This window comes from Dasypus novemcinctus, chromosome 13 (assembly GCF_030445035.2).
Source record: "Dasypus novemcinctus isolate mDasNov1 chromosome 13, mDasNov1.1.hap2, whole genome shotgun sequence".
Classification (NCBI taxonomy): domain Eukaryota; kingdom Metazoa; phylum Chordata; class Mammalia; order Cingulata; family Dasypodidae; genus Dasypus; species Dasypus novemcinctus.
In genome coordinates this window covers 43,512,384-43,525,147 of record NC_080685.1, presented here as the reverse complement: position 1 = coordinate 43,525,147, position 12,764 = coordinate 43,512,384, and the positions used below count along the sequence as shown (strand labels likewise).

General features: G+C 37.4%; 1 long non-coding RNA gene across 1 annotated transcript in view; it reads right to left on the bottom strand.

The window, feature by feature from the left end:
* The window catches only part of LOC131280917 (uncharacterized), a 94,030-nt gene that overhangs the window by 35,135 nt on the left and 46,131 nt on the right, over positions 1-12,764 (bottom strand). The window contains exon 2 of the long non-coding RNA XR_011645476.1: positions 12,526-12,593. This is a non-coding gene — a long non-coding RNA (uncharacterized lncRNA). The remainder of the gene's footprint in view (positions 1-12,525; positions 12,594-12,764) is intronic.

The following is a 12,764-nucleotide window of genomic DNA, read 5'->3' as shown; positions in this document are numbered from 1 at the left end:
ACCTCAGATGTGGTAGGCAGCTGCCCTATCCATTGGGCCAAATCCGCTTCCCAGTACATGCTGTTTTGACCACTGAAATTTGTAATATGTTTCAAGGTCAGGCAGTGAAATTCCTCCCACATTGCTCTTTTAAAAAAAAATTTTTTTTGGCTATTCAGGTACACTGTCCCTTCCAAATAAATTTGGTAATTGCCTTTTCTATTTCTGTAATGTAGGCTGTTGGAATTTTGATTGTTATTACATTGAATCTATAGATCAGTTTGGGTAAGATAGACTTCATCACAATATTTAGTCTTCCAATCCATGAACATGGAATGTCTTTCCATTTGTTTAGGTTCTCATTGATTTCTTTTAGCATTGTTTTGTAGTTTTCTGCATATAGGTCCTGTACTTCTTTGGTTAAATTGACTCCTAGGTAGTTGAGTGTTTTTGTTGCTATTGTAAATGAAATTTTTTCCCTGATTTCTTCCTCAGATTGTTCAATACTATTGTAAAGAAACATTACTGATTGATGGAGGTTGATTTTTTATCCTGCTACTTTGCTTAACTTATTTATTAGCTCTAGATTTGTGGTAGACATACCATCAGAATTTCCTAAATACAAGACCACGTCATCTGGGAATAGTGAGAGTTTTACTTCCTCTTTTCTTATTGTCCTGTTCCTGATCTTAGAGGGAAAGCTTTCAACCTTTCCTCATTGAGTACGATGTTGGCTGTGGGTTTTTCATACATGCCTTTTATTATATTGAGGAATTTTCCTTCTATTCCTATCTTTTGAAGTGTTTCTTATTAAGAAAGGATGCTGGAATTTTGCAAATGCCTTTTCCGCATAGATCAAGATGATCGTGTAGTTGTTGGCCTTCAGTTTGTTAATGTAGTGTTGTTAGGTTTAATTGATTTTCTTATATTGAACCATCCTTGAATACCAGGAATAAATCCCACTTGGTGGTCCTGTTGTATTAGTCTTTTGATATGCTGTTGGATTCTTTTTGCCAGAATTCTGTTGAGAATATTTGCATCTATGTTTATTAGAAAGATTATTCTGTAAATTTCTTTCCTTGTAGTGTCTTTACCTGGCTTCAGTATTATGGTGAGGTTGGCTTCAAAAAAGTGTTTTGGGTAATTTTCCCTCCTCTTCAATTTTTTGGAAGAGTTTAAACAGGAATGGTGTTAATTCTTCTTGAAATGCTTCATAGAATTCACCTGTGAAGCTATCTGGTCCTGGGAGATTTTTCATGACTGATTCAATCTCTTTAAATGTGACTGGCTTGTTAAGTTCTTGCATTTCTTGTAGCATCAGTAGGTTGTCTGTACATTTCTAGGAATTTGTCCATTTCATCTAGGCAGTCCAGTTTGTTGGCACAGAGTTTCTCAAAATATCCTCTTATGATTCTTTTTATTTCTTTTGTGTCAGTCATAACTCCCCCCTTTCGTTTCTGATATTACTTTTTCTTTGTTAGTCTAGCTAGGGGTTTGCCAATGTTATTGAATCTTTGCAAAGAAACAACTTTTGGTTTTGTTAATTTTCTCTGGGGTTTTTCACCCTCAATTTCATTTATTTTTGCTCTAATCTTTGTTATTTCATTCCTTCTGCTGTTCTTTTTCTAGTTTTTCCAGTTGTTTAGTTAGATCTTTGATTTTAGCGCTCTCTCTCTCTCTCTCTCTCTCTCATTTAGGGCCTATATTATTTCAGCATTTAATATAGGCCTAAAATTTTTTTACAACAATTTCATTACTCCACAAAGAAAACTCCACACACCCCTTAGCAGTTACCTCTCAGTCCCTCTATTCTTTCCCAGCCCTACATTAGCACTAATCTTCCTTATGTAGGGAAGATTCACTTTCATCACTGCCTTCCCTCTCATCAGTCTCATCACTACCTTTGAAGTATCCCATAACTTTTGATAAATTGTGTTCATTCATTCCATAGTAGTTACTGATTTCTTTTGCATATTCCTCCTTGAGAGTGTTGTTTAACCTCTATATCTCTGTGCCTATTCTGGGTCTCTGGCCCTTATTAATTCCCAGCTTCATTCCATTGTGGTCAGAGAAATTACTTTACATAATTTCAGTCTTTCTAAATTTGTTGAGATTTGATCAGTGACCTCACATGTGGTCTATCCTCAAGAAAGATACATGAACACTTGAGAAGAATGTATAACCTCCTGTGTTTGAGTGCAAAGTTCTGATAGACAGAACTCAGCTGCTCTGCTCACTCTACAAGGCCAGCTGTAAACTGCAGTAAATAGAACACTTAAATCTTGAGATAAGATTTTCTTAATCCCTTAAACTAGGAGTAATGTTGATGGTTTTACCCATGTGGACTGGGGTATACAGAGAGCCCCTTGTGAACAATAAAGTTGACTGAGGAGTCTCTACTCACAGACCCCCGGATCCCAGCTCTCTTGTTCTTTTTCTCTTGCTCGTTCTTTCTCTTTGCGTCCTTCTCCCTTTTTCTCTTTCTTTCATTCCCTATACCCTTCGGGTCCAAATCTCCAACATCTGGCACCCAACGTGGGGCCAGAAGAAGTTAGTGAGTCTTCCAAATCAGTATCAGGAATCGCAGAAAAGACCCCATCAAGGGTCGTGTGACATCCAAAGCAGAGTGACTCGAGTCTTCTTTTAAGTAAGTAACATGTTCTGCAAAGTCATCAGGGTAATGGGTAATCAAATGGGATGTGTGGATGCATATTCATTCGCGTTAGGGAAAGTTAATGGGGTGCCTGTAAAAAGCTATAAATTACTAGAATTGTTAGCTTTAATACAAAAGCATTGTTGCTGGCTTCAGCCTCAGGGATATAACATTTTAAATTTGAAACAGTGGAGATGTGTAATGAAAGCTTTCCGGAGAGCATATGGAAAAAAAAAAGGGGAATTCATTTCATTATCAATATGGGCGTTATGCCACCAGATAGCAGCAGCTTTAGCCCATAAGTAAATCTGAAATGAAAGAAAGTAAATTGGAATAAGAACAGGAGCTTGAGGTGCTCAGTATAGTCTTACAGAGTAGTAATCCAAAAATGTGTGTTAATGGTCTGTCTAAACTGCTAAATAAGAACTTAACTACATTTATGCTGCTCAAGTTATCTTAACTGATTGCTGATAACTAATAAAAATGTTTCCAAGCACAAGCTTGCGTGTTACAGGCAACATGGATTCCAAAAGAAATTTTAAAAAGTACAATCTAAGATGTCATAAAATGGAGAACTTAAAAGCAGCTATACCAAGAAAGTAAGAATTATGAGTCAATTGTAAACGGTATGTTTCTGTTAATGTGTTGTAATTGTTTTGTGTTTGTCTGTCTGTTCAATGTCAGTGTATATTTTGATATCTCTGGATGGTAATATAAATTAAATTAATAAGTAAAAATTTTTAAAAAGAGCTCTATTCAAATGGCCAAAAATTAAATAAGCGCTTACATTAATACATAAGTTTAAATGTTAATAAGATCTCTACAATGATAAAAATTGTAAGTCATGATTAACACAATTACTATAAGTCTTTACGTAAAAAGTTCTTCTTGCCTAGATTGAAATGAATTAGTTTATTTTTCTTCACAGGATAAAATGAAGGATGTAAAACAAATGAATATTAAAAAAGGTTAAAATTTTGTGGGAATGTTGACAGAAATTTAATAAGTTTTTTCTAAAAGGTGTGTTTTTGTCCTAAAATAGAAGGCTAATTTTCATAAACTCTTGGAACTTAAATGCATGTGGCAAGTTATAGAAGATATTATAGTAACTTTAAGAGAATGTGTTCTGTGAAAATAAAATTTGTCTTAAAATAATATAGTTATAGTTTATATGGTTATAAATAATTATAAGAAGTTTAATGAAGCATTGTTTAAATTAAGATATTTAAGTGGCTAATTCCAAAAAGTCATTATTAAATAAAACCTGAATTGATAATAATAAATAATAAAAGGTAATTTTATAACAGGAAAACTTGTTGGCAACCAGCCTTCCCTGCCAATTTGCTTCTAGGGAACTGTTTCTAGTATTACATGCTACTAAGTATTTAAAGTGAAGAAAAGTTAATTATTTTAACAAGCTCATTTAGTGTTGATGGCAATTATAGGTTGTAAGAAGTTTGCCTGGTAACTTAGTATGTGGAATATATAGAATGTGTTTTTATTATTAAAAATAATAGTGATGATTTTGTTCTAAGATAAAATGATTGATTACTGAGAAAGAATAAAGTGTGGGACAAAACCTGAATGAATACTGAAAGTGTAGAAGGTTTGTGGAAAAGAAATTTTTATGATTAAAGTTAAATAAAATTTGATGGATCTGTCTATAAAGTTTTAAAAGTTTTACTATCAAGTAGTATACTAATGCAAAGATTAAAACTTTGTCCTTTTTCAAAGTCTCTCAAATCATTAGTTTGTTTTGGTAAAAGTTTATGAAAAGTTTCTATCCTCATAATCAGTATTCAAAGAAAGTACATTTTATCAAAATAGCTTCTTGTGCTTTAACCTCATCATTTCCTCAGTGTTTAAGGAAGAAAAGGTCTTATCTCTTTTAAAGGAAAATAATGTTTAAATCTGCTTTCTTTTTATTCCAAAGTAATTACAAGAGATTTGTTCTTTTACCTTGAAAGAAAAATTAAAGTAACAGTTAAGTTCATTTAAAATGTTATAAGTTAAATAGAAGGTGTTTAAAAGTGCTATAAAATTAACAGGATTTTTTAACCCTCTTTTAATTAAAGTTGTATGAGTAAAAGGTTCAAATGAGTACTTAAGAGTGTATAAATGTACCAATATTTCAGCATAATATTAAACAGAATAATGTGGTTAATTATGGTCTTAATTATTATAAAAAGGTGTGTGCCACAGAAACAACCTCTTATCATAAATTAAAGTAACAACATTGTAGCATGCAGCAGTCACAAATATTGCTAGTTTGTTGCAAAAAGTTATGTCCAGCTGTGTTGCTATCACTTTGTTTTAAAATGTGGTAAGACTTTCTTTAGTATTTCCTTAGGCAAGTCAAGCCAGCCTGCATTCTCCTAGAAAAGTCAACAATGGACTTTTGCAGTGCCTCCTCAAGGCTGTGTGCATAGCCCAACCATCTGTCCTGGCATGGTGATAATAATCTACCTGCATAGAAAAAATTGGTGGCTGAAACTCTACTGATGACATTATGTTAACCAGTAATCCTTTTTTCAGAATAAAAAGAAACATCAGAGACACTATCTTATCTTAAGAGCCTGAACTAAGCAAACAATTGGGACAGATTGCAAAGTCCCTGCTGCTCTATCAAAGTCCTAAATGTGGTTTGGTTGGGTGGGATAAAACTATGCCCTCTTGTTATAACTGATGGAATGCAATGTTTTCTCATGTTAATAGCATTTGTAATAATGTTGAAGTGCTAAAAATCTTTCATCCCTCATTTAGCTCAAATGTTAAAACCCATTGTATGTATTAATTGGGAAAAGTCCTTCATGGAAGTAGGAAAGCCTCCAGGCAAGCTGCTTTTTATAATAATAAAAGGAAGGTAAATTGCGGACATTAACTTAGCCTATTAATTGAATGTAGCAAGCACCCATATCAGCTTTGGGTGGAGTTTGTGGCAAAAGCAAAATTCTAAACAAGTAACCCTTGGGTTTTAATCACAATTCTGAAAAAGAGGCCAAAAGCAAAACATAAAAAAGCAATTGTGTGCAGCATAGGAGGTCCTGCTAAAAGTGAAAGACTTAACCCAATAATGTTTGGTCATTCTAAAGACTGCCATCCCTATCCAGGGGTAGATTGCAAATATAAAAACAAGACAGAAATGATGGACTGTTGTAAATCACCCTCAGATTATGAAAAAACCTCCAGGTGACTGTTATGTCCCTGCCACTCCTCTAACATCCCTTTTAGGACTGTTAACGCAAATGCCTTTATAAAGATCCAGGCCCTACCACTGAAACCTGAGAAAAGGCAGTGTGACTCCATCAAAAAGGTGACCAAACCTTGTGGTGCCTAGCCCAGCAGTTCCAGCTGCCTGTTACTCGCCAACAGCTCACAGACATCCCCAAATGGAGAAACAATAGCAACAGCCAGAAGAAGAAAATGCATCTGGATACCGGTGAGAATGATGCAGATTTGGCAGTCGTCTTCTAAAAGTCAATTATTGCTACATGAGAATTCTTGAAATGGACTAAATGCTTTATTGGACTGCTTATTATAAGCATTTTGGGACTAACTGGAATCATTACAGCTGCTGCTATGGTAGATTTACTTGAAAATACAGACTCAACAATACGTGCATAATTGGCATAAAAATGCTAGTGATTTATGGCATAGCCAAGAGGACATTGGTGAACAGTTAAATAATTGGGTTAATGATTTAGGATTTGCTCTTTCAAATATTGGAGATCAATTGTATAATTTAAATTTGTTAAGGGGGTTGAAATGTGATTGGAATGAAAGCAACTATTGTGTTACTCCCAGTTAATTGGTGGAAATCGCAGCATTTCCTGTCAGCTTTAGGAATAGGGTTAATCATATTTGTTCTGCTGCTCATGATTCTTGCCTGTGCCGGACAGTGCTTTCGAAGAAAATTGCAAAGTGTAATAACCATGGGACATGCAAATAATCTGATGCTAGCAAAAGCACTTCAATAATTTCCCCAAGTCGAAGAGCTTGGTCAGTAGTCAATGACGGGTAAGACTCTCAGAGGAGGGCAACCTAAGATAGGTACAGTCACCTCGACTAAAACAAAAAGGGGGAGATGTTGGAAACTGAGGCACAGTGGCCTCTCAGGGAGACATGTTGTCTCCATGGCTATGCTTGCAATCTAAGGAATGTGGTAATTAAGAGTTCCCAGCAAACAAGATGAAGCTGTGAAAGGCTGAAAGAAAAGATGAGCAGATAACATTTGTGCAGTAAATAGAACACTTAAACCTTGAGATAAGATTTTCTTAATCCCTTAAACTAGGAGTAATGTTGATGGTTTTACTCATGTGGACTGGGGTATATAGAGAGCCCCTTGTGAACAATAAAGTTGTCTGAGGAGTCTCTACTCGCAGACCCCCTGATCCCAGCTCTCTTGTTCTTTTTCTCTCGCTCATTCTTTCTCTTTGTTTCCTTCTCCCTTTTTCTCTTTCTTTCATTCCTGATACCCTTCAGGTCAAATCTCCAACAGTAAACTATCAGGAAAATGGCTCATGTCTCTTCCCAGGGCCTCTATGGTGTCTAATGGAGCCATCTCTCTTTCCTCACATATCTGCTTCTCTGTGTATTTACTTCCTGGGGCTCCAGCATACAAACTCCCACTAACTCTTCTGCCATGTCATTTTTCTCTGTGAGTCCCTGCTCACTAATGTCCTACCCAATCAAAGCCCTAATCATAATTTAATCACACCCAGAGGAACAGACCAGTTTACAAATATAATCCAATATCTATTTTTGGAATCCATAAACAATGCCAAACTGCTACAGCAGCATATGGATGCCTCATGTTTTTTTTTCCCCTATTATCTCTTGATTGGAGAATTTAATCCATTCATATTTAGTGATATTAATGTGAGTGCATTTTTACTTCCACCATTTTGTTCTTTGGTTTCATGTCATATCTTAATTTTTTTCCTGTTTTTTTTTTTTTACTCTTTTGGTTATCCTTTCTGCTATTCTTTCTTCTGTACTCTTCTCCAAGCCTCTCTTCTTTTTCTTTCAGGTTGCAAGCCTGCCTTTAATATTTTCCACAAAGGTAGATTCTTTTTTACCCACTCTCTTTGTCTTTACTTGTGAATATTTTAAGCTCACCTTAATATTTAAAGGACAATTTTACTGGATAAAGAATTCTCAGCTGGCAGTTTTTGTCTTTCAGTATCCTAATTGTATCATACCACTGTCTTCTCACCTCCATGGTTTCTGTTGAGAAACATGCACTAGGTCTTACTGGGAGTTCCTTGTATATGATGGTTTACTTCTACAAGCTCTCAGAATTTTCTCTTTCTCTTTGGCATTTGATATTCTGAGTAGTATGTGTCTGGGAGTCAGTCTATTTGCATTTATTCTGAATGGGGCATGCTGTGCTTTTTGGACATGTAAGTTCATTTCTTTTGTGAGATTTGGGAAATTCTTAGTGATTATTTCCTCAAATACTCTTTCTGCCCCTTTTCCCATCTATTCTCCTTCTGAACTCCCATGACAGGTATGTTGTTGCATTTTCTTTGTCATTCAACTCCCTGAGTTCCTGCTCAATTTTTCCCATTCTTTTCTCTGTTCTTTCTTCAATTGCAACTGTTCTGTCTTCTGTATTACTCATTCTTTCTTCTATCATTTCAAGTCTACTGCTGTATGCCTCAAATGTGTTTTTTTAAACATTTATTTGTTTGTTTTCTTCCCCTCACCCGCCCTGCCTCCACCCTGCTGTTTTTGCTGTCTGTGTCCATTTCCTTTGTGTGATCATCTGTATCTATTTCTCTTTTTGTCTTCTCTTCTCATTTTTCTTCACCAGGATTCATCAGGATTCGATCCTGGGGCCTCTGATGTGGAGAGACGTTCCTTGTTAGCTGTGCCACCTCAGTTCCTGGTCTCTGCTGTGCTTCACCTTGACTCTCCCCTTTGTATCTCTTTTGTTGCATCATCATCTTGCAGAGTGACTCACTTGTGCAGGCACTGGCTCACCACATGGGTACTTGGTTTGCTGTGTGGGCACTCAGCTCACCATGCAGATCCTGTCTCAGCACACAGGCACTGGCTCAGCACACAAGCACTGTCTCACCATGCAGGCACTTGGCTCACCACACGGGCACCCACATGGGCACTTGGTTTGCCATGCAGGCACTTGGCCCCAAGGCGTGAGAATTTAAAAGTGTCTATAGGGTGGGGAAGGATGCCAGTAGTTGCAGCTGTAGCTTTTAACTCAGTTTTTTTTTTTCATTTATTTTTCTCCCCTTCCCTGCCCCCCCACCCAGTTATCTGCTCTCTGTGTCCATTTGCTGTGTGTTCTTCTATGTCCACTTGTATTCTTGTCAGCAGCACCCAGAATCTGTGTCTCTTTTTGTTGCATCATCTTGCTGTGTCAGCTCTCTGTGTGTGTGGCGCCATTCCTGGGCATGCTGCACTTTTTTTCGCGCTAGACAGCTCTCCTTACAGGGCGCACTCCTTGTGCATGGGGCTCCCCTATGTGGGGGATACCCCTGCGTGGCATGGCACTCCTTATGTGCATCAGCACTGCACGTGGGCCAGATCATTACACCGTCAGGAGGTCCTGGGTTTGGACCTGCCATGTGGTAGGTGGACACTGAATCCATTGGACCAAATCTGCTTCCCTTAACTCAGTTTTGAGGTTGCAGTTCTTTTCCTTTGCCCCTTTCTCTTCTGAGCAGATGCCCAGTCTTCCCCTGGTGTCCTAAACCCTACAACATTTTTTCCAGGCCATCTCTGCCTCTCCTCTAGCTATTTTTTCCCCCCTTACCCTCCTCCCCACCTACTGCTTGTTTTGTTTTGTTTTGTTTGCTATCTGTGTTGCCTTCTTTTCTCACTTTCTCTCCTCTAGGATTCACCAGGACTCAATCCTGGAGACTCCTGATGTGAACAGAGATTCCCTGTCAATTGTGCCACCTCAGTTCCTGGTTTCTGCTGCATTTCACTTGTCTCTCTTTTGTTGCATCATCATCTTGCTTCATGACTCACTTATGCAGGCACTGGCTCACCACATGGGCACTTGTGCAGGCACTCATGTGGGCACTGGACTACCACGTGAGAACTTATGCTTACCATGTGGGCACTCACACGGGTGCTGGCTCACCACAATGGGCACTCTTGTGGGCACTGGCTCACTTTGTGGGCATGCTTTCTCTTCTTCTTCATCACTAGGAGGCCCCAGGGATTGAACCCAGGTCCCCCCATATGGTAGACAGAAACTCTATCACTTGAGCGACATCCAATCCCCTAGCTATTTTGGTGGGGGGAAAGATGGGAGGACCATGTCTTTCTAGTCTGCATCTTCCTGGACGTTGTCATTTTAAAAAATTTAGTGCTGTAATATATATACAATACAAAATTTACCATTTAAACCACATTTAGTAATATTATATTCACAATGTTGTGATACTGTTTGCACAATCCATAACCAAAACTTTTCATCATGCTACAGAGAAACTCTATACCTATTAAGCAGTAACTCCTCATCCCACCCACCGACACCTCTGGTACCCTATATTCTACTTTCTGTCTTTATGAATTTGCTTCTTCCTGGTTTTTCAAATAAGTGAAATCATACAATACTTGTCCTTTTGTGTCTGACATATTTCATTCAACATGATGCATTCAGGTAAGGTCCATGCTACATCATGTACTGGAACTTCATTCTTTTTTTAAAGCAATTTTATTGAGATATATTCACATATCATACAATCCAAAATACATAATCAGGGAAGCAGATTTGGCTCAACTGATAGAGCATCTGCCTACCACATGGGAGGTCCAGGGCCCAAACCCAGGGCCTTCTAACCCATGTGGTAAGCTGGCCCATGCACAGTGCTGATGCACATAAGGAGTGCCATGCCACGCAGGGGTGCCCCCACATAGGGGCGCCCCACGCACAAGGAGTGTGCCCTGTAAGGAGAGCCACCTCGCATGAAAAAAGTGCAGCCTGCACAGTAGTGGTGCTGCACACACAGAGAACTGAGGCAGCAACATGACGCAACAAAAAGATACTGGGGGAGGTTGTTGGTGTGGGGAGGTGGGGGTATACGAACTTCTTATGTTTTTTAATGTAACATTTTTTGAGATGTGTATATCTCCAAAAAAATACAATTTACAAAAATGATGGGGGTGGGGAGGTGAGGAGTGGGTTATATGGGAACCTCTTGTTTTTTAATGTACATTCCTTGTGATCTATTAACTTTAATAAAAATAAATTAAAATACCAAAAAAAAAAAAAAAAAGAGACAGATTCCTGGTGCTGCTGATAAGAATGTAAGTGGGCACAGAAGTACACACAGAGAATAGACACAGAGCAAACATTAGGGGTTGGGGGGAAGGGGAGAGAAGTCAATAAAAAATAAATCTTTAAAAAAAAGTTTATATAGGGATGTCTCCCATTTAAAAAAAAAACCAATAAAATACATAATCAGTGGTTTTCAGTATAATCACAGGGTGTGTACTCATTACCACAATTGTTTTTAAGCAGTTTTATTGAGATATATTTATATACCATACAATCTATACAAAGTGTATAATCAATGGCTTTTAGTATAATCACAATGCTGTGTATTCGTTAACATGATAGATTTCAGGACATTTTCATTACTCCAAAAAGAAAAACCTCATATCATTTAGCAATCACCTGTGAACTTCATTCTTCTTATGGCTGAATAATATCCCAATGTATGTGTATGTCTTTTTCTATGTTATTTGTTTTTTGGTTGTTTAGTTGGAGCAGATCTTTATATATTCTGGATATTAAACTCATATGAATTGCAAATATTTTCTCCCACACGGTAAAGTATTTTTACTTTCTTGATAATGTCTTGGAATGTAAAATGTTTTTAATTTTGATGATGTCCATTTAATCTTTTTTTCTTTTTTCTTTGATGCTTATACTTTTTAGTGTACTTTTAAGAAACCATTGCCAAAATCAAGGCTATGAAGGTTTCCCCCTCTGTTATCTTCTGTATTAGTCAGCCAAAGGGGTGATGATGCAAAATACCAGAAATTGGTTGGTATTTATTTGGTGTAGGAGCTACAGAGACCAGGTCAAAAGGCTAAGTTACTTCCTTCACCAAAGTCTATTTGGAGCAAGATGGCAGGCGATGTCTGTGAGGGTTCAGGCTTCCTGGGTTCCTACATTCCTGGGGCTTGCTTTTCTTTGGGTTCAAGGTTCCTTCCTTCCTGGTGCTGGTTTCTCTTTCCTCTGAGTGCTGACTTCCTGGGTCTTCAGTATCAAACTCTAACATCAGAAATCCTCAACTCTGTACTTCACCATGCCCTTTATCTGTGAGTCCCCACCCACCAAGGAGTAGGGATGCAATGCCCTAATCATAACTCCATCATGCCCAGATACAGATCAGATTACAAGCATAATCCAATATTTCTCTTTGGAATTCATTAATTATATCAAACTGCTACACTCTCTAAGAGTTTTGTGGTTTTAGCTCTTATATGTAGGTACTTGATCCATCTTGAATTAATTTTTGTAAATGGTGTAAGGTAGGAGCCCAGCTTCATTCTTTTCCACATGGATACCCAGTTTTTCCACTACTGTTTGTTGAAGAGTCTAGTCTCTCCCACTTACTGTAATTGGCAATTTGTCAAAATTCAATTGGCTGTAGATGTATGGGTTCATTTATGGACTCAGTTCTATTTCATTGGTCATATATGACTTTCTTTATGCCAATTCCATCCTGTTTTGATTACTGTGGCTTTGTAATAAGCTTTGAAATCAGAAAGTGAGTCCTCCAACCTTGTTCTTTTTCAAGATTGACTGATTTGGATATCTGGGTCTCTTTGTGTTTGCTAAAGGCTGCCAATGCAATATACCAGAAATGAATTGGCTTCTACATTGGATTTATTAGGTCAAAACTTACAGTTCTGAGTCTGTCCAAATCAAGGTATCAGATGAAGCTCTCTCCCTGAAGGTTGTATGCTCACAAATCTGGAAATGGAATTTAAGAAAACAATTCATTTATAATAGCACTTAAAAGAGCAAAATACCTAGAAATAAATTTAACCAGGGAGTTGAAAGATGTGTACACTGAAAATTATAAAATACTCCTAAAAGACATTAAAGACATCAATAAATGACAGGACATCCCATGTTCATGGA